Raw genomic sequence first — 22,901 nt, forward strand, 5'->3', positions numbered from 1 at the left:
GAGGCCTATAAGTAGAGCAGCGCAATAGTCAAGTCGTGAATAAACCAGTGAAGACATATAAGAGGTTAGTTGATTGGTAAAAAGAGAAGGGCAGGGGGGCCGGCTTTCTGAATATTGTAGAGCCTGTAGATGACCGGAGTGAGCAGTCTTAGACATGTGTGTGGAAAATGGGTGTGGAGCCCAAAATGAAACCAAGATCACAAGCAGATTGTGAAAGGGGAATGAGGGAGGGGGAAGAAATAGGAAAGGCGGGAAGAGAATTCGGAATGGAAGAAGAGTGCAAGAACATGATTTCTATTTTGGAAGGCTTGAGGTGAAGGGATGGAGAATGCATCAAGAGTTGAAGGAAGGCAGTAAGAGTAGAGTGAATGGAGTATGAAAAAGAGGAAAAAGAAACCACGATCTGAGAGTCATCTGCACAGAAGTGGCAGGAAAGTCCAAAATAATTGACAATTGCAGCAAGAGGAGGGTGTGTATAGTGACAAAAGAGGACCAGGGACAGACCCTTGTGGGACACCATACTGTACAGAAAAAATAGCAGATGTCTTTATAGCCCAAGAAATGGAAAAGGATCCATCAGAAAAATAACGCTGAAAACATTGAAGAACAGCACCAGAGAGACTCTGAGATGAAAGAGTAGACGGAGGAGTAAGGGTGATGAACCATGGCAAAATAAGCAGAGAGATCAAGTAAGATCAGAATAGACGATTGTTTAGCATGGCGAGCTGAGAGAAGGGAATACGTGACACTAAGAATAGCAGTTTCGTTAGAGTAAAGAGGACGCACCCAGATTGATGAGAAGAGAGTGGTGGTCAAGATAGTAGATACTTTGGTATAGACCACCCATTCAAGAATTTTAGAGAGTTACGGAAGAATAGAAATGGAGCGATAATTAGCAAGAGTAGGTGAATTGAGGGAAAGTTTCTTGAGAATGGAAAAGGCGACCACGTGTTTAAAGGTAAAAGGGAGCATCAGGAAGAGAGAGAAAGATTGAGGAGAGTAGCCAGGAAAGGGAAAAGCAGGGGATCAATCATGGGGATAAAGGAGGAAGGAACGGTGTCAAGAGGGGAGTTAGGTTGGGCTCGGGAGATAAAGCGAGCAGTGAAAGAATCTGAAAGAAGAGAAAAGAAAGAGAAAGGGATGGGTTAGTTGCAGTTACAGACTGGAAAGGAGATGGCTCTTTAGAAATAGTCGATGATTGAATAGAGGAGTTCAAGAGGAAGGCTATCAGTAAAAAAAGTGAGTAAAAACCGAAAAGGCAGAAAGCCCAGCTGGGTGGGAGGGGCGGGGTAGAATGCAATTGAGAACTTGAATCTATGTTTTGGTCTATGTTGGTCACTCGTGAGGTTTGGCCTGAGGGTCCTGCACATAGTTAGGTAGGCGCTTGCTCTTTCTAATACAAAGTGGAGCGGACGTGATGCCAGTTTATTTTACCTACTGGCCTGTTTGAGTATCTAGGGTTACGTATTTAACAATTTCCAAGGTAAACCTCGTTTCATAAACGGGAGCCCTACACTTTAGTGGTTTGAGGTGGACAAGAGGTACTGGGCCAGCCTTCTGCTAACCCTGGCACGTGGAGTTCTCTTTTTAGTTTTTGTTTTGTACATTTGATTATGATACAAACCTTAAGCACATAATAAAAAAAAAAAAATTTTTATTTTTTTTATTTTATGGTTGATAAAATCAACCTTTCAATATACGAAATGTCATGAACAGTGAATTACAGTTATTACAATCTTTTTTTACAGTTACAATAAAAGAAGAATACAAATGCAATACGTGGAAAGCAAAAAACAGAGCATTAAAATTCAGCATTAATAAGACAAGAGAGGAAATACAGAATCAAAAGAAACTTACAAATGTAGATCATAAAAAAATTGCATCCAAAAACTGTACAGTTGCTATCTTAACACCCAATGAGACGGATGAGAAAATGCTTGCCACATCGTTTTTTTGTATGTTAACGTTTTGCTCTTCAAAGAACTTCCCAAAATATTTTGCCCGAATGGAGACCAAATTTGGGCAGTGCACCAAACAATGTTCTAATGTTTCTTTTTGGTTAACATTCTTACAAAATCGACACCAATTCTCAGCCTCTCCAATTTGCTTCCTTCTGGCCAGAACATCGAGAGTCGGCCAGAGATTTAAACGAAAACGAAGAAATTTCTGGCGAGTCTTTGAACAAGGAAATTTGGCCAAATAATCTGCCATTACTCTGAGTCGCTTATGGCCAAATAAAGTGCGATCGAAGTCCTTATAAGTTAAACATTTATTTTGGGTAGTAATCCAGTCATGATGATATATTTTCTGTTTGGCTCGATTTTCATTTGATAAAAGCAAGTCTAAATCCACAGATGCGTCGGACAGTGCATTCATAACGAACACGCACCATTTTCTCGAGAATGTCTCATTTCGCATAAGTAGATGACTTGCCACCTTTCCCAGAATATCTAAATGGTTCAAAGACAAGAGACACTTCCGAAAAAAAGCACAATACTTCCAGATGACAAAGGAAGCCATGGAAAGAGATCCTAATTCAAAACGAACTAGAGGCAAAGGAGTGCACACGGGCAAATGCAAAACCTGTTTCCAGAAGGATGATTCCAATTTATCCCACCACTCAATGGGTCTGGGGGAGAGTGCTTCCGATCCATAGGTCAAAATTGGGAGCACCTTCTGGAGATAGAATGTTAATACATGTCTGACAGTGAACTTGCCAAATTTGCCCATAAGAATCTTTGCTTGGGCGACTAAAGATCGTAATTTGTCAGTGGTTGCTAAATCAAGCTCAGGAGTTGTAGGCGTATCAGCCACTCTAGTGCCCAAATATTTGTAGCTGGGTACCTGAGCTAGAGAAACATTATGTAGACGCCAACTGAAGGGTTTGATTTTGGTGCCTGAATGACTTTTGCAAATCATTATTTGAGTTTTGAAAGTATTGATTTGTAGATGATTTAGATCCACATATGACTCTAGGCCGTCCAATAATTTTTGGAGACCAGAATGAGTTTTTGAAATGGGGATCAAATCATCAGCATAGAACAGATAAGGAATTCTGTGCAAGCCCAAACTGGGAGGGTCACTTAAAATCTTGCTTAGATTAAGGCCCAAGTCGTGTATGAAAAAATTGAAGATTGAGGAGGCTAAAATGCACCCCTGCTTCAACCCTCTGAACGTCTGGAATTTTGCAGTCAAGTCCCCACCTAAATTAAGGCGAACTTGCATAAAAGTGTTAGAGTGAAGGAGTACTATTAGGGATACCAAGGATGGTGGGCATTTCCGATTGACCAATTTATGATAGAGTAGGCTACGATCAATTGAATCGAATGCAACCTTAAAGTCAACGAATGCCAAGAATAAGGTCTGTTTACGGGCCGCATAATCAGAGAGAAGCATGTTGAGAGTGAATATATTGGGAGTGGTGCCTAAACCTGCCACAAAGCCTGATTGAAATGGATCATTGAGGTGGACTTCTGACGTTCACTTTTGAAAGTCTCTCAGAATCAGTCGCGAGAAAATCTTCCCAGGGGCATCTAATAGTGCTATCGGCCGGTAGCTGCACTGATCTTTTCTGTTCCCCTTTTTGTAAATGGGGACGACGATTGACTGGGTCCAAGTTGGGGGCAGTCTTTGTGATTTCATGATGAGGGTGAAGATAGAAAACAAAATGCGACCCCACACTTCCGGGTGGGCTTTAAGCATGTTGTTGGACAAGCCATCCGGACCACAGGCACCTGATCGACTAGCTCTTTTGATGAACATTAAAATGTCATCTACATCAAAGTCTAGGTGAAAGGTATTCAGGGCATAAGTGGAGGCTAGGGCGATACTGCCATCAGGCACTTTGTATAAATCAGAAAAATAGGCAATCCAAGCAAATTCAGAGACTTCATTGGCTTGTGCGACAACTTGCGATCCAGTTGTAGCTTGGTTAAGATGGGACCACACTCTAGCAATATTTTTGCTCTGAACTGCAGCTAATAAAAGTTGGCTATCAAGGTGATAAAGTTTGGCACGCCTTGCTCTAACCCAATTTTTGTATTTAGTTTTGAGATTAGTAAAATGCTTATGCAGAGTGTAATATAATAATACAATCAAACACAGCAACATATACAATATTGAAAAAAAAGAAATTGCAGAAAATCCATCAATAAAATACCAATGAAATGTCCAAAGACATTACAACATAGCAGTACAATAGTACATCCACAAGATACAATCTAAAATAATACATCACCTGTCAATTAAGTTCAAATAGCAGCAGAGGTTACAAAGTGTCATGTGCATAATATTTAGTCCACTAAATATAATCTAAAATGATTATGGTGAAGCAATTAAATCCAAATAGCCGCAAAGATTACAAAGTGTTGTGTATATAATATTAGGTCAAACCTACATACCAGTTAATAGCATGCATTAATGACATTGGTTAAAAGGGTGTGCACACTTAATCTTATTTAGAAGGGTTTGATGCTAAACGAAAATAAGACGAAGCCTCTTTCCAAACGTGGAATGCAGCAGCTGTAACCACAAGCGACTCAGCACTGTAAATGCTACTCCAAAACTGGTCAGACTCGATGAGCTCAACGCTAGTTGTAAAGTGTAAATAACTTTTTAAATAATTTGTTTTCAATTTAGGACATGCAGTCAGAATATGTCGAGCAGTTTCTGCCGTAAATTTACAGAGTCGACAGTCTGTCTTTGTAGGGCAGACCAGTCCATCTACCCGTATGTTCTAAAGTGGGTAGAATATTAAATAATAAGTAGATGATAAATCTTTGAACTTGTAGCGAACATAATTTTGTGGGATAATGGCCCATGATCTTCACACGAAAACTCTGGGTACAATATAGCTGATGTATTTTTTTCATAGAGCGCTTAGCTATGTTAGAGACAGTGGGCCTCATTACAAGTTTGCCGGTCCAGAAACAATGGTGCCGGTAAGCTTACCAGCACTGTTGCTTCCAGCCTGGCAAACTACGAGTCTGCCTGCCAGACCCAGCGGCCATGGTAAGCAGACTGCCATGGCAGCACCACCACCATTATTAATGGTGCCAGTGTTTCAGTGTTCCCCGTTCCCATAGAATGGGGAATTACAATTTACTGGCGCCTGACATTCCAGACCGCCAGGGTTGTAATCCCCCGGTGTTACCGGTAAACCAGACGCCAGTAAAATGTAGAAGTCTGGCGGCAACCCACTGGTAGCACCGACAGGGTTACCGCCGGACTTGGAATGAGGCGCAATGGCCATATCCCTGTTTTTTAAAAATATCATTGCAGTATTTGGAGTATCAGTCAACTGCGCTAACGTGGTTTCTATTCGCGCAAATTGGTTAAGAGCTGTGTTATGTAGTTCACTTAGGAAAGGGTTTAGACTTGATCGTTCATATTGACTAGCTGATAGAATCATAAGAGTTTTCGATGTAGCCAGAGAGGGCAAGATAGAGCTTGCAGCGCTGCACTGAAGAGCGTTACGAGGAAAGACCAAGTTCGCACCTCAAAGCCTTAACTGGAACAGTGCAAGGGGTACCTAATATGGAAAGCAATAGCTTTCCCTCCAATCTTTCCAGCCAGGTGATTTTAGACTCGGGTATTGCCAAACTATATAAGACTCCTGGAATTATGCTAGTACGATAAATCGTTACTAAGCCCTCAATATTCTGGCCACCTTCTTTCCTGATGTATATTTTTAATACCAACCATTTTAGTATTTTGTGGGTAATAAAATCACAAAAAATTTCTGTTGGGATAATTTTTGATCGAGACACCCAGGTAAATTAATCTGTCTACACTTTCTAAGGGTTGAGAGTTGATACTCCACTGATACTAAGGGGGTAATTCATAGAATTCAGCGCACAAGTGGCGCACGCGGCTGGCGCACAGTGTGCGCGTGCGAATCCCTGCGCCAGCCGCGTGCGCTAAAATCCATTTCCGCGCACAGCGTATTCATGGATTCCAGCCACCAAAACCAGCCCTGGCGCACAGTGGCGCAGCGACCCTGCAGCAGCGCCAGTTACGCCCCCAAGAACGCCTCTCGCGCAGGGAAAAGCCATCAATATACCCAATCCAGCGCAAAGGGCTGCGCTAACCCTGTACCAGCACGGCAAGCCGGCTACATGTATCACTGGGGTTGCTCGGGAAGTACCTCACACGATTGGCCCCGTGCGAGCAGGGTACGCGTATTTCAGGGGTGCGCGGGAAGTTCCACACGCGATTGCAGCAGGGTACGTGTATTTCAGGGGTGCGTGGGAATTTCCACATGCGATTTCAGCAGGGTACGTGTATTTCGGGGTGCGGGGCAAGTTTCACACGCGATCTCAGCAGGGTACGTGTATTTCAGGGGTGCGCGGGAATTTCCACACGCGATTAGCCTGGGTACGTGTGTTCCGGGGTGCCGGGAACTTTCACACGCGATTGGTGGAAATCCACGTGTGTTCTGTCATCACGTGCAATGAGGGAAACACCCGCGCGTGTCACGTCACAGACGCGCTCACGCGCTAAGGGCCTTTGGTCCAATGAAATTGCATATGCGTGCTGCCGTGCATACGCGCTAAGGGCCTTTCCTCGTATTACACGCGGACGTGCGTGCTTACGCGCATGGGCCCTTTCCTCGTATTGCACGTGGACGTGCAGTTTTTCACGCGCGCTTACGCGCATGGGCCCTTTCCTCGTATTACACGCGGACGTGCAGTTTTTCACGCACGCTGAAATGCCCATGCACGTCTGTACGCGTCACGTCACAGGGGCGCTTGCGCTTGAGGGGCCTTCTGTCCAATGAAAATGAGTATGCGTGCAGACGCGCTTACGCGCTAAGGGCCTTTCCTCGAATTACACGCTGATGTGCAGATTTTTCACGTGCCAAATCACTCTGTATCAAGCTGGCCACGCGTAAGCACACGGAAGACCACGCTCCTGCCCAGAAGGCCGAACTACTGCCCCCCAGAGCCCCGAGCACGCTCCCACCTGCCATCTGCTGCTGCCTGACTGCCTGCTGCCCACGTGCCCTGCCATTTGCTGCCTGCACATCAGCCAGGGGTGCTGTTGCTGTGACCACCCCTGCTGGAACCGAAGACTCCCGACTGGGATTCCATCGCTCCACAGCCCAGCCCCAGGACCCAGTTGCCCACCCACTCCTGCCTCTGGGGTTGTCATGTCGGGGCAAACACCATCTCAGACCACTGACAACCCCCGGCCAGAGAGGCAGAGGGGCACCAGCTTCAGTGCCACCGAAGTGTCCTGGTGGAGCAAGTCCTGGGGCAGTATGATGCCCTCTTCGGAAGTTCTAGCGCCGACAAGGAAGGACAGACTCGGATCTGGACTGACATCGTGACTGCCATCAACGCGGAGGGGGTGGCAGTCCGCGACTTACAACATGTCAAGAAGCGCTGGGAGGACTTCAGGTCCAGGACCCTGAACAAGGCCCGGCGCCTCTTGAAGGCAGCGGATGCCAAGGGGCGCCGGGGCCACTTGTCGGAAGAACAGATGAGGGTCCTGGAACACATATCCCCAGCGCTCCACGTCCAGGTCCTTGAGAGGCAGACCCGTCTGGAGTCGAGCGGTAAGTGTACATGCATCCTTATTGTGAGCAGTGCGTGTGGTGATTATTCAGTAGTGTGCAGGTTGCACATCTGTTTGTATTGGGTCGAGTATGGGTGGGGGTGTACAGGGCCGTGGGGCTAACACATGCGAGGGCTGGAATGTGTGAGACATGGATGGTGCTTGTGTGTGTAGGCTTGCATGCCAAATGCAGTTGTGTGGGCACACATGTTTGGATGAATGTGTATGTAAGTAGACATGTCCGTGATGTCACGCATGTATGTTGTTTTCGGCTGCATGTATCAGCACTGTGTACATGTGCATGTGTGTGTATTTGACAAGGGTGCAACAGTGATGCAACATGGATGCATGTGACAGCGGTATGTGGAAGCCTGATTGGCAGATGTGACATGGATGCCCGTCTGAACACTGCGACACTTGGCAGAGGTGTACACATGCATGCAAGTGTGGTGGTGTGTGTACATGTGTGGTGCGCTCCCTGTGTTGCATGTGATGTCTGGCTCACCTTTGGCTGCTCATGCTGTTGTATGTGTATGGATGGTGCTGGCAGTTGCGATATGGCTGTGGTATGGCTCATGTGTGCGAGTTGAAATGACATGTGTGTTTGGGATTGTGATGACATGTCTGAGGTTTGCCAATGCCACTCATGTATAACTGTCATGTGTGTATGTGTCCATTGTACAGTGCCCTGATGCCTGTGTTTTGTTTCTCCCTGTCTGCAGCGTCAACTGATGAAGAGGGCGGAGAAGGTACTGTGGAGCACAGCGGCGGGGATCCCACCGCCAGCCGGAGACGCAAGGCCCGGCTCCCCTCCCATGTTGTGATCTCGTCGGGGAGTGAGGAGTCCGGTGCCGCGTCCCAGGCCGCAGCTGCCGGGGGGAGGTCCAAGAGGCGGAGGTTGGAGTTGGACTCCTCGGCAGCAGAAGGGGCAGCTGGGACCCCACAGGGCCCAACAGGGGAAGATGGCACGGAGTCATCCAGGTTGGTGGGGGGTTTGGTGGAGGAGGGGGCCATGCAAGCACCAGAGACGGGGTCTGGAGGTGGGGATCCCACTGGTGCTAGTGGTGCAGTGCAGGACCAGGGACAGGAGGCAGCACAGGCCGCCGCGGAGGTGCCTGTGTGCAATCCTGTCCCTGATCCTGTCCCTGCATCATCTTGCACCAGCAGGGATGCCTACGTCCAGACCCGTTTTCAGGCAGGGGATGAGCTCACGTCAACTGGCCTTCCTCTGCCTGCGGACGTGGCTATCCGGGTCCGGGTTGAGCCTGTCCTGGCTCTTGTGGCGTTGCGTCAACGGGCCATGCGAGGTGACCTGCAGTCTTTTCATGAGGAGACTGCACGTCATCTCGAATGGCTCGTTGACCACGTCAGCCTGCTGGGACAGGTCACCCAGGCCGGATTCCTCCGTCTGATGGGGCTTGCTACGACCCCCTCCTCAGCTGGACCCCCTACGCGCCAGTCGTCCTCCGTGCCGTCTTCGCACCCATCAGTCACCTGGGTGCCCTGTGGAGCTGCCTCTGACGGTGCGGCCAGGCTGGTGGAGGAGGCATTCTTGCCACAGTCGGGAGTCGGACGTCCAGCAGGGTTGGCCACATCTACGACTGCACCCCAGCCGGCGGAGGATGTGCAGGCAGTAGGAGGCAGTGAACGGGCAGAGGCACAGCAGCAGCAGCAACGTGGTGGGAGCCATGAAGGCTCGGGGCCTTAAACATCGGAGAGGCAGGCATCGGCCGGAGGGCAGGAGGACCCAGGACAGAGAGTGTCTTCCGTGTGGCAGCGGTTGGGCCACGCCATAGATGCGGAGCGGCAGCGGGCGGAAGAGGCACGGCTCACAATGGTTAGGGCGGAGAACTCCATGCGGAGGGCCCTGAGGCGGGCCGAGTGCCTCGAGGCAATCTGCAGGGGTTTGGAGGTGGACACGTCGACGGCCCTGCGGACCCTCGGGGCTATGGAGGAGGATCGCCTCCGGGACATTGAGGAGGAGTTCGATGATGCCCTGGCCCGGGACATCCACAAGTGAGCCGTGAAACTAGCCTGCTGCCCTTGTACATAGTTATGTAGGTAGTGTTAGGTTTCATTTTTGTTTTGATTTTATTTGGACCTTTCGGACATTGGCCACATTTTTGTATATAGTTTATTTTATTAGTTAGTGTAGTTAGATAGGTTTCCTTTCTTTTGTTGGGATAATGGACCCTGGCTTGTTCCCATGTACATAGTTCACTGTTGGATTGTATTTTTTTTTCACATTTTAACCATGGAGCAATGGCTTTCTTTTTTATTTCCCATTGGATTTTGTTTTGTGGACATTGACTTTGGACAACATTACTTTGGAATTTTATTTTTGGTTTTGCTTCTTTTCACGGACATCCTTCTTTTAATTTGTGTACATTCACATTTCTGTTTCTTCATTTTTGATTCTATTTATGTTTCCTTTAATACATATTTTTTTGGGTGAACTTCAATGTGTGGTATCTCATTGGTTTCATACATTTCATGATATGGGTTTTGAGATTCACTGACACCCATTGGGTGTATGTGAGGGAAATGTGTTTGTTTCGGAACTTGCAATTGGTGTTCTGTGATGTAATTGCAAATTATGAGTGGGTGGATGCAATACTCGGGTGGGTGTTTTGCATTTGGAGGCTGACCATAGGGACCAGGGATCTAGATCGTGATGACATGTTGGCTGGGGAACATGAGTTGCACATGGGTGGGGGCCTGCTGGCAGGTGCCCCACAGTGCTGGGGGGTGGGGGTGGTGGGGAACATGAGTTGGACATGGGTGGGGGCCTGCTGGCAGGCGCCTCACAGTGCTGCGGGGTGGGGGTGGTGGGGAACATGAGTTGGACATGGGTGGGGGCCTGCTGGCAGGTGCCCCACAGTGCTGGGGGGTGGGGGTGGTGGGGAACATGAGTTGGACATGGGTGAGGGCCTGCTGGCAGGTGCCCCACAGTGGTGGGGGTGGTGGGAGACATGGGTGGGGGCCTGGTGGAGGGTGCCCCTGCACTGCTGGGGGGGTGGGGGTGGTGGGAGACATGGGTGGGGGCCTGGAGGAGGCTGCCCCTGGTAGCTGGGGGGTGGGGGTGCTGGGAGACATGGGTGGGGGCCTGGTGGAGGGTGCCCCTGCACTGCTGAGGGGGTGGGGGTGGTGGGAGACATGGGTGGGGGCCTGGTGGAGGCTGCCCCTGGTGGCTGGGGGGTGGGGGTGCTGGGAGACATGGGTGGGGGCCTGGTGGAGGGTGCCCCTGGTGGCTGGGGGTGCAGGGGGACATGCGTTGGTGGGCAGTAGTGCAAGTTGACATGTGCAGGGTAGGCCCCTGTGGTGTGAGCCACCTGCAGGGGCCGTGGAGGGTGTAGAGGGAACACCTGGGAGGACCGACACGTGCAATTCACGTGTGGTGCTCCCCGCGCACCCCTGTAATACACGTACCCTGATGAGATCGCGTGTGGAACTTCCTGCGCACCCCTGTAATACACGTACCCTGATGGAATTGCATGTGGAACTTCCCGCGCACCCCTGGAATACACGTACCCTGCTGATGTTGCGTGTGATACTTCCCCCGTACCCTGAAATACACGTACCCTGATGAGATCGCGTGTGTAACTTCCCGCAAACCCCCGAAATGCACGTACCCTGATGAGATCGCGTGTGTAACTACCCGCGCACCCCCGAAATACACGTACCCTGATGTGATCGCGTGTGTAACAACTTCCCGCGCACCCCCGAAATACACGTACCCCGCTCAATCGCATGTGTAACTTCCCGCGCACCCCCGAAATACACGTACCCCGCTCAATCGCGTGTGTAACTTCCCGCGCACCCCCGAAATACACATACCCCGCTCAATCGCGTGTGTAACTTCCCTCGCACCCCCGAAATACACGTACCCCGCTCAATCGCGTGTGTAACTTCCCGCGCACCCCCGAAATACACGTACCCCGCTCAATCGCGTGTGTAACTTCCCGCGCACCCCCGAAATACACGTACCCCGCTCGATCGCGTGTGTTACTTCCCGCGCACCCCCGCAATACACGTGCCCCGCTCGCACAGGCACAATTGCTGTATTTTGCCACTTTTGTGATGCGCTAGGACTCTAACGCCTGCCTTCGTGTGGCGGACGTGTTTCAGCTTGTGCGTGTCTTTGGCTGTGCGTGGCTTTGCCCTATTCGATTCCATGAATACGTGTGGTTCGAGTGTGTGTGGGCGTTCCGTCTGCTTCCCTGCAGTACATCCCCAGTTACGCACTTATTTTCGCGCGTTGTTCCCCACTCCGGGCGTTACGCCCCGTGTCCCGCCCACTTTCTGGTGTATGCGCCGAGGTTGTGCGCTTTCACTGTGCGCGTCGCGCACGCCTTTCCGGATGTTGCAGTGACTTGTGCGCCATGCACGGGTTTGGCGCACATCCCGAGGTAAACACGCTCAGGGACTTCCATGAAGCACACGCGTGTGCCTGTTTTTTTGCACTTGCGTCTGCTTGCGCCTACTTGCGCGAAGATTTTCTGCGCACGTTTGTTCCATGAATCGGCCCCTAAGTTTTCTTAGTTCTACCACCAATGATAAGGATTTTCTTTTTAGCTGTATTGACTATGAGCTGATTTCTCTCGGCATAGGAAAAAAGTGTTAATAGAATGTTGCAGACAGATAGGGGTGACATCCAATAGAACAGTATAGTCTGCGTAGCCTATCCAAGCAATCGGGGTGCTGCCAATAGTAGGAGGAACATTGTGAGCTGAGCTTATCGCATGACCCATGTCAGCAACACATAGATTATACAACAGGGGTGCCAAAACGCATCCCTGTATAAGGCCACAATTGGTAGCAATACGTTCTGTGATGACCACAGTCTGACATATGCATACTCAGACCAAAGTATAGCTAGCAATCTGTAGTTGGTATGATAAAAGCTGCCTCATTGTGTGTACTCTGGGACCAAATCGGACTCTCTCCAGCTTGCAGAAATATTGCAACTTGACAAAATGTTATGAAAAAGATTGGCCAAATAGATGCCCAAGAGCAGGGTTAGCTTTTAACACCGCGTTGGCCAGGGAGTCTGGTCCCAGTGCACAAAAACTTTTTAAATGATTTTATTATTTCAAATATGTCGCTGCACTCAAAGCCCAAAAACGGGCTAGCTGGAGGAAGATAAGTCAACATTTCAGGATCAAAATATAAGTCGGTAATAGCTTTTATCCAACTAGATTCACTTATTGGATTGAGTTCTTGTACAGTTTGCCCCAAGATAAAATTCCTTACAGACGACCAAAATCTCTTGCTATCATTACTTTTGAGCAATCGAAACAGAAATTTCCAATTGGCATTAGACATATCGTATTTATATGCTTGATGCCAGTTCTTATAGCGCATAGAAGTACTCATGAGCAGTTTATTCCTTTCACTCGCCGATAGAGATTCTTTTTAATGGCAATTCTAGCTTTATGATATGCCTTTTTCTCTTGGTGGATCCTTATGTCAAATAAACCCCTCTCTGCACATGAGTCAGCAGAGGCCTTAGTATTAAGCTGGAGGAGTTTCCCTAGTATTTGCATTATACTACATAGATTCCAGTAATAGATTTCAAGCAATTGCTCAAGTATAGATAGATTAGAGCATATGTAATCATTAAGCATCGTGACATTCTTATTACTCCAAGTAATAGGATTCCCTTGTACATTCACACCAATATTAGGCTCAATATAATTCTTCTGGGATTGTTCAATCTGTGTGTCCAAGTCTATAACGCGTGATCGCTTATCTCGGTTTGCAATATGGGAATAGAACTACAGCGCTCCCAAAACTCCACGTCCAAAAATACAGAATCTAAACAGGAAGAGGCTCTGCCATTTAACCAAGCAATATGAGGCTCCTTAGTTATGCAAATCCTATTATTCAAACAAAATAATCAAGCTTTTTGGCCAGAAGTTCCCACTCCAAAAGCTTCCCATGCTTTCTTCCCAGTATACATCAAGCCAATTAATGTCCACCAAAGAGGATATACGCGACTGTTTATGTGGAGCATTGAGGCCACCAGCTACAACAACATTATCACCGGAGCAGAGATCAGTCCAACTGTACAACATTTTTTCAATACTCTTGGATATAGCCTTAGTGGCACGCCCCCAGAGGGTCATATACATTGATGATCAAAATTTGAGTAGAGGTATGAGTAGAATCATATAACACGGCAGACAAAACATAAGGAGAAAGAGGACCAACTAAGGTTTCAGACTAAAATGGGATTGTGCTCCAATTGCCAGGCCGTAAACTGGGCGTCCTTTAGCCCTAAGAATAGCAGGACGATGCAATATCTGAAATCGTCAATTGTAAATGACTTTGAGGCACAGGTTTCTTGTAAAAGAAAAATCCCACTTGAAATAACCTGGGCATGACCTTCAAGAAGAAATGAAAGCCCTCTGGTATTCAGCAAGACCATTTAATAGTTTCAATTTGGTGCGAGCTTCAATTACCATGCTTAGAAAGAGATTATGGTATCCAATGAGAAATTCCTCTTTTTGATACATATGTGTCCAAAGGTCCAGGCAGGAATACCAGCGGGCTAGACCTTTCTGAGGCCTACTCAGCAGATAAATTGCTTTTCTTATAACTATTGGAGACAGAGTTAGTATTCGTATTGTCCAAAACCCTGGTGGTATGTTTTCTACATTCGGTCAAGCTAAGTCCCAAAGCATGCAGTTCCGCAGAGCAGGTGCTCCGGAGCCCCTACCACCACCACAGGCGATACACATTAAACTAGTTGGACTGTCTACTTTGGGTAATTCCATGTGTAGCATATCCTCAGATCTAATGAAGGACAGGCACAGTAAATACTGCCAAAGGGCTCAAAGGAAGACTCTATTTAAAAAAGGGTGCTCTGCTTTAAGATTGATTTCTTCCAATTTAGCCCATTTCCCTAATGGCAGTTATGATTTAGGTCAATCGCACAATTGTGGGGACATTGGGCAACATTGGCAGATGGAGAGCATGAAATTATATTATTTGATGTTTGTGTTCCAACTTGACCAACATTATGTATAAGCATGTTATTATTGGGTGCTTGCATATTCACTACGCCATCCTTAAGTCTGGCCAATTCACTAGAGCCCGCTATGATGGATTGTGAGGCAAATGTAGTAGGCTGGGTATGTGCCCTCCTTTGACTTGCCGAGCCCCCTACCACGGCTTCATAAGGTATGTCAGTTTGGGTCGATAAAGTCACAGTTGGCAATGATGGCACATCGTTGGCTGAAGCCATTAATCCATAGGACCCTGCAGTAGCACTTGACGAGTGGTTCCATGCCCTTGATTATTGGTAACCTAGGTTTCTCCAGAAGGCATAGATGCCATAGTGCAGGTCAAACATAAGGGCACACTACTGGGTCTGGCCTCAAATGCAGGCTCTCCTCCCCTGTGAAGCTTGTACAAACATTCGTTGACCTCTTTTACGCCTCCTTTTCCTTGCATTTACTGGGCTCACAGGTGTATCTATCTCAACTGCTGACACTTCTTCTACGAATACCAGAGAGTCTGTGATAGGTTGAGCTAAGACTTGAGATGGAATTACTACAGCGTTCTCTGCTAGCGGTGCTCTAACGGTTTTATGCAGCAGTACTTGCAGAGGGGAGACATTTGCATGGCACAATCCCAAAAGGCTATCCAGAGGAGTGTCTTCAGGACATAAAGATGGAATTGCGCTCCGGAGGATCCCTCTGCATATTATCAGGGTATGAATAACAACCTAGTATGACGTCAATTACCCTAGTAAGTACCCTTTTGAGGTCACACTGTTCTTCTGCCATGTTAGTGCATAATACAAATATAGCGTCCAGCGTAGCAGCAACTGCGTTTAATGTTGGTGAAGCAAGGATTTCGTCCAGAGTTAAAGAATGATTTAACCTAGTCATATCACCATCCTCGCTCTCGCTTTAATAATGTTGCCGTAATAGACCGATGAATTCATCTGTAGACCAGTACCCCCCATCGAGTTTATCTGTAAATCCAAACAAAGATTGAGCAAAGAATTATTGTTCTCTTTAATGAGTGATCCAGAGACCACGTTTTCTGAGGAAGCGCCCGACAAGCTTGACATATTTGTGGTTTGCTCACATTGTCACCAACAGGATTTTCGGCATTCACTGCCTTAAAAAAAACCCGTAATTTGTGGCTGCATTTCGGCTATTGGATCACGGTTTGTCCTTTTTGGAACAGTGGGCATTGTTGACCCCACCATTAGGGTTCATGGGGCTATTAATCCGTTTAATCGCCCATGGCATTCCGCTACGTAGGCCGGGTCTATGCTGTTTGGGTGTTTTCATGGATACAGTGTTACTTTTATAATAGTTGGCAGCACAATCACTCACCGTCTCTTAATCGAAGAACGGTAGACTTCTCTCTCACTGAGTCAATGGGAATGTAAGGGCTGTATACTGACAGGTACTCGAAAGCTAACTCCGCCAGCAGACCAGAGTCTTCTCCCACCAGGAAACTGGAACACCAGAAAACTATGACCCTTTTACTGAGTCTGCTCCAAGAGAGAGAGCTGAGCAGCTCTGCAGCCACGGCCCCAAGGCCACAGACCCAGCCCAGCACCATAGGTGAATAAATGCTGAGTAACCACCTGGTTACTGCTATTTCAGCAGATCACTTGAGCCTTCCTGCCGTCCCCCTGACCCACCCTGCCTTATCCCTTGGCAGGAGAAAGACACAGGCGCACACTGCTAATACCCTTGCACATGGGGTACCACACTTCACCGGGTAACTAAAAATGCTAAAGCACGTTTTGGGTAGCAATCACTCACCAGCACTGTCTGAACGGTCCCAGTACACTTACTGCCTTTGCTTGCTCACAGTTCGCAGCTCACAATTCACGCTCGCTGCATACACCAGGTCACGCCTCAGCAGTCTCCGTGGGCAGTCGCCTTCTCACCTGCCTTCACTGCCTTCACTTGTATCTCGGCTCAACACAAACAAATTCACTAGAGGAAGGCACCAGACAGCATTGTCAGAGATGCAGCTGCTTCCAACAACAGTACAGCCTCTTGTAGATATGTTTGTAGACTCACGCTGAATTCTACAGGATTATCTAGTTCCTGGTGTTCCTATGCATGGCGCTAAACCAACCCTGAATGTTGAAAAAGAAGATTGAAACAAGAAAGAATAACTTTATCTGGAATGGGAATGCCCCCATGAGACTGCTCTACCAACCCTTCATGACTCTGTATGGGGGTGGGTGATTAAGACTACATACTGGGGAGTAAAGCTGGTGGTCGCAAACAAAGGGAAATAGACATCATGGATGGCAGTATCTCGTACTGGCAATGGAAACCTGGAGTGGAGAGGGGAGGTTAACTGAAGCTGGAAAACTCATAGGTGTTTTTGACTTTGGAAGAAAAGGGGGTACACTCTGTAGCAAATGTTGTTAAGAATGAGGCGACAAGGTCCTTCTGGAATGTGGGAGGCGGCTGTGGGCTGGGAAAGGGTGCAAGTGGACAATCACCCCTCCTGGCTCTCTGGGCTGTGGCCCCCTGGGCCAGAGCTGCAATAGGTTAAAAACTAAATTTGAAAACGAGAGAGAGTTGGAGGGAGAAGATCCTAGGCTGCAGAGGCATGTTCATACCACCCAGCGGCACTGTCTGCATTTAAATCATAGATTCTGTGATCCTCAATGGTCATTTTGGCACCTATGTGGCCCATACACCATTGGTCTGTTACAATCCGCAGCAGCTTATCTTGACTCCAACTTACCAAGGATGTAACGGTTCATATCTTATTGGAATCTGTCCTCAGTTTCATTCTGTAAGAAAACTTCCACTGTGTCCTGGTGAATTTACTGATCAGTAGTGAGTTCACTACAAAGAGTTTAATAGCACCCTGCATAGCACGCATAGATGTTACTATATGGTGGTTATAGAAATAAGTGTGGGATTGTTTGTGGTACTCATATTTGGGCACATTAGAAAAACATGCACACAGAGATATGACAATCAAGTATTTATTATAAGTAGACTACAAACTAGGGGGTCATTCAGAGTTGGGCAGGTTGTTTTGTTTTAAGTACCACTGGAGAAAGTGATCACCACTGCCCGTGGTACTTCTGAACATTGCCAAATTCAATTTACCTCTGGCTGAGGTGGTATTTCTGGAATCCCTTCAGAGGTAACATAACAGTAGCTTGTGCCTTTATTGTACATTTTATATTTACAAAAGAGTCAATTCTAACCCTTTTATACTCTACATGGGTATGGTGGTTGGAGAAGGGACATCAGATGTTCGCCATTTCACCCCGTTTTCACAGCCCTTTGTAAAATATTTGTTTTCTTTATTAAAAGGAAGCACCGGCACTTCCCTTCTGTGCAGTAAAAAAAGAAAATTGGGGTCAATTTGGATTTTTTTGTCTTCACCTTTTAAGTGTAGCTAAAAATAGGCAGTTTTACTGCAAAATATCCACCTATATAACTGCTGCCTGTATTCTCATGGAATACCACTGTGGTATTCGATAAAAACCTGAATTGGGTGGACAGTAAAATCAGCGGTATTTTCCAAATACCGCCAATGTTACTTTAACCATTGAACTCTGTATGACCCCCCACCCCCGCTCTACCCAAGTATGTGATCATTTTTTTAAATGTTCTTGTCCGGAACACTGTGTGGCAACCAAAAGAGACACAAACAAATCATCAACTTGAATTATAATTGTTCTTTTATAATGTGCTTAATACCAATGAGTGATTACTAAGTGCAGGATCGGTATTCAAACCTGTGTTGCGCTGCATTGTCTTGCTTCCAAGACAAACGCGTTGCCCCTGAACTATCCTTGCTCCCCTTCAAATATATAGATACATTGGCTCCATAGTCACATGAATAAAGCTTCATCCTTGCACTTATACTTAACACAGTCACAAATACACTCAAACACATCACCAAAGTCACAAACCGAAACACAAACGTACACACAGACACACCACATACCTTGAAAATGCAAATACATATAACAAGTCACTCTTACACCCACTCCATCACCAGATCCCAGGCGGACTTCCCTTGCAGATCCCTCTGCTTCTGTGAATTGAAATATGCAGCCGAAATCCCAAGAAAGTGCAACTTGGGAGTACAATCCAAGCAAAGTACCCTGTCCTCCTCTCTCTCTGCGTTGTCCAAGTGTAGGCCCCGTAGCCACAGTTACCAGCAAGATACCGACCACAGGTCCTTGTCTGGCAGGGACTGACTGAAAAATCAAGGTGGGCTGCCGTCTGCATGTGAGCCAAGGCAGTGGAAAGGGCTGAGTGATAAGGAATTGGTGACTGAGCAGTGTGGGCGAGGGAAGAGGGTGTGTGCAAGGTAAGAGAGGAGGGCTGCATTGGGGTGTAAGGGATGGAGCAAAATGGGAACAGGGGTCTGAAAGTTAATTGTTAGAAGGGGGAAGATGAAGTGATGGAAGGGAAGGACACTAAAGAGTGATGGGTATGAACAATAGGGAAAATGAGACAGAGGTATAAATCTAGAAAGGTATGTCAGCAATTAAGTGGCTGTTGCTGAGATTTGTGCCTGACCTCCATTGGACTACACCTGATAGTGGAACTGGCTCGACCACTTTCTTTTTTTCTGGTGAAGTGTTGCATATTTGCTTATAAAAGTATGCTTCATTTACGACTGCCAGGTTCTGTTATCCTGTGATTTGGTGCTACTGAACAATGCACTAGTTTAGCACTTGAATAACAACTCTGCAGGATGCCTTTTGTTGGTTCCACTAATGAAGATGGAATAGGAGAAGAAGTCTCTTGCTGCCTTAATTGGAAACTGTGCAACCAGAAAGACTGGACTCAAATCCCCATCTTCCACACTTCACACATTAAGTGATCCTGGGCAAATCACTTTCATCACTGTGCCTTATTTTTCTTAACTATCTGTAGGAGAGCTTCACTCATATAGGTTTATAATCCTATATGGTTACTCCATAAATAATTGCAATATTGGCCATTCATACAATGGGTCTAGTGGGGGAGGCATAATGCCAAGTGGGGGGTTTCTATTGTTGGGGGATCAGAGGGTTAGTTAGCATGCCAGATATGTTTTTTGTGTGGTTGGCTGTGGAGGCAGGAAGGCAGGGGTGTGTCTGTCTTCTGCAGTGCCAGCTCATGTTTGGCTCTTAGATCGAAGCCAGGCCCCATGATTCAGCTACGGCTTGCCTTTCCCAATTAATTCTTAAATGTCACCACCTCTTTAACTGCATCTAAAACTAAAGATGGTTTGGAAAGGGGTGGGAGGAGATGTAGCCTGCTGTGAAATTGCAGACTGGGTCACGAGGAACCCTGGTCTCAAATCGCAGCTTTCCCATTTAATAAAAGTATGTTCTCTTGTATCTTGGTGAAATCATTTTATTAAGAAAAACTACAAATATAACTGATAGATATGTTGCTTAAAAGAAAAGTAATGTCAATAATGTCTACTATATATACTTGAGAATGCATGGCTGGGGGAGAGGTTGGTATTGAGTTTTGTTTTTCTGGAGGTTTGGCCTGATGCATTATGGGGTGGGCCACTGCATCCTAGGCCAGAAAATTATTCTTGCCCTCAGGCCAAAAGTGGCCAGTCCTCCCCTGATGAGAGAAGAATTTGGGATTCAGTGTTCAGACTTTCAGATGTTTGTTACTGAGGCATGCGTTAAAAAGGTAACCTGGAAGGCAATTTTAACCCCGTAGATAGCAAATGTGAGGGGTCAGAAATGAGAGGCGGATACAAAGTTGTAATATTTTCATTATCAGCCATTTCTTATTAAAATAAAAGGGTTAGTTAAAGGCCCCTCTGTCCCTGTCCTAAAGAGTTTCCCTACCTAGAAAACTAAATCTAAAGATCAGTCTGTGGCAAAGGGGTATCTTTCAAACAGTTCCCTTGGTTCCTTTATACCTGGTTCTGAAGGTTTCTGTGTAAACAATATGTCCCATACCATTTAGCTCTACCTAGGTTTCTTTGCACCGAGTTCACAAACCAAAGGGGTCTTCTTCACAATGAGATGTTCCACGTAGGTTTATTTTCAACCACTTTGATATTTTAGCAGACCACCTGATGTACTTGTCCATCACAAATCCTCCTGTGAGCTCTTCAGGTCTTTGCTTATACCCTTTCGCCAGGTATTTTGATTTCAACAGGAAAAGGTTCTTTCTTCAGTTTTACAATTTTAACTTACTTGTTTGATTATCACGTGTTTTGCTAAGTAACTAAGTTTCTTTCTGTGACTTGTAGTGGACTTCCTGGTATTCTCCCCTGCCAGGAATCCCCTTCTGGGGTCTTGCAGATCCCGTTATGCTTCTCTGCCAGTTATCTCCCCCCTTACCCCAATGTTCACTAACTGATGTACTCCTTTCATCAGGACGACTTCTGAGTTCACAGTCTTCTAGTACAGCACAGTTGTGTTACTTCACTGTGCTTATACTTCTTTGGCTTGAAGTACTACTTGTTCCAACTTTACCCACATTTATATCTCATATATGGAGACTTGTTCAAGTTCTGTCTTTGTATTTTACTTGTTTGGTATTTAAAACTGTTTCTTTATTGCATACATGCCTTTCGGTACACCCCAGGGTCCCCAATGGCTCTGGGCAGACTTTCCGGTGTCCGGTAGCGTTCATGACCCATGGGAAGTTGCTGCGGTGAAGCTTCCTCTCTGGGATGGTGTCTCCTGCACTGCAGACCTTCTCCCAGCTCTCCTGGCAGCTCTGCGTTCACACGCTGGCAAAACCGCTGCTCCTCGGCACTACCACAGCCCTGGTAGCTCTGCTGCTGCCTCCCCGATGGTTCTCTCACAGTGCCTGGTGTATTTCTTTGCCTCACGCCACTCCGGTAGGTAACGCTTACGAGCGCCTGCCTGGAAGTGCCTGCCTTGTCCAGCACGGTCTGTTTCTGTGCTGCTGACTTTTCCCTCGGTTCTGCTTCCTTCTTCTCTGGTTCTCTGAATGCGGACACCATTTTTAAATGACCCATGCACTTAGGCTTCATTACAACAACAAGCCCACATGTCTAGCTTGGTGTTTCCTTCATCCCACATATTCTCCTTCTTCCTCTTCATCGTCTCAGTACTTGAGGCTTCATGGGAGTTGGAGTCCATAGGATTTCGGGTACTTCTAGTGTTATTGTTTAGAATTTTTGTTTAGAACAAAAACATCAGAGAGAGGAAATATTAGGTGTGTGTTGTGTGCATTGTCTCGTGAGGATAGCTCAGCGGCAACATGCTCGCCTTGGAAGCAAGACGACATGGAGCAACACAGGTTCGATCCCCGGGTCCGCGCTTAGAAACCTCTGGGTTTAAACGCATTATAAATAACCTATCATATCATATCACATATGAGGTATGAATGGCATTCTGCCTAGAGTTTTTTGCAGGAAGGGGTTTGGGGTTTTTACAACGGGGGGGGGGGGATTTGTATAGGGACAACAAGCCATCAAGATACCAATTAATGATGAGGGTTTCCTCCTCAGAAAAAGAAGAATACTGCGTCTCTACTGATGGGGTCACCACCTTCCCCAGACAGCCGTCTCCTCCCCACATGATCCTCCCTCAGAATACCACTCCCAGGGTCAGGATCCGGTAGTGGCTGCCTTCCCCATGCCACATGGGAGGATACTTTAGGCAGGGGTTCAGTGATGACTCCCCAGGATTCATCACACAACAGGGAAGAAGGAAGGGACAAACTGATGATGATGACCAATGTAGTTCGGCAGCGTTAGGAGGCAAAGTACCAGTGTACTGCAGAGGAGGGCTTGAGAGGCGCCTGGAGAGGTGGTAGTAATTAGCCAGGCAGCAGTAAATAAGGAAAGGTGTAGAGGGGAATCCAAAGCTGAAGGTGGGGACGTGGGATTGGTTGAATTTTATTAATGAAACTTTTTGATTCATATATCGATTAACATAACTTAAAAACTGAACAAGCAGAAAGAGGTTTTTTCGGGGGGTAAAGACAAGGAGTCTGCGAGTGCTGTAGTAGGGAGGGCAATGGTCCTTTCCCTGCATCTAAATTGGGTGAATGTGAGCATACAAAAATGAGTTAATTTAGTTCACCGTCCCACCTAAAACTGCAGGAGGTTTGAACAGCAGACTCTGCATTCTGCTATTCAGTGTCTCAGAGTTCTCTTTTAGTATCTAAATGGTGGCATGTAGAATACCCAACAAGTCTAGTTTTGCCACCACCCCCGCAGCCCCTGCCGCTCCTGCACCGCCACTCACTGTCGCCATTCGCACGGTTGGGTGCTTGGTTCACTATAGGGAGGGGATGTGGCACTGTTTCTAGACTACACATGACCGCCTATTCGGACATTTAGCATTTCCACCTCTGCTCCAGTGGCTCATCCATAATCTACAT

The 22,901-nt window shown here is 47.0% G+C and overlaps 1 protein-coding gene across 3 annotated transcripts in view; it reads left to right on the forward strand.

The window, feature by feature from the left end:
• CASKIN2 (CASK interacting protein 2) overlaps positions 1-22,901 on the forward strand; it is a 545,439-nt gene that overhangs the window by 234,652 nt on the left and 287,886 nt on the right. The window lies entirely within an intron of this gene.

The sequence above is a fragment of the Ambystoma mexicanum genome, chromosome 3q, assembly GCF_040938575.1.
Source record: "Ambystoma mexicanum isolate Mex_15411 chromosome 3q, UKY_AmexF1_1, whole genome shotgun sequence".
Taxonomy (NCBI): Eukaryota; Metazoa; Chordata; class Amphibia; order Caudata; family Ambystomatidae; genus Ambystoma; species Ambystoma mexicanum.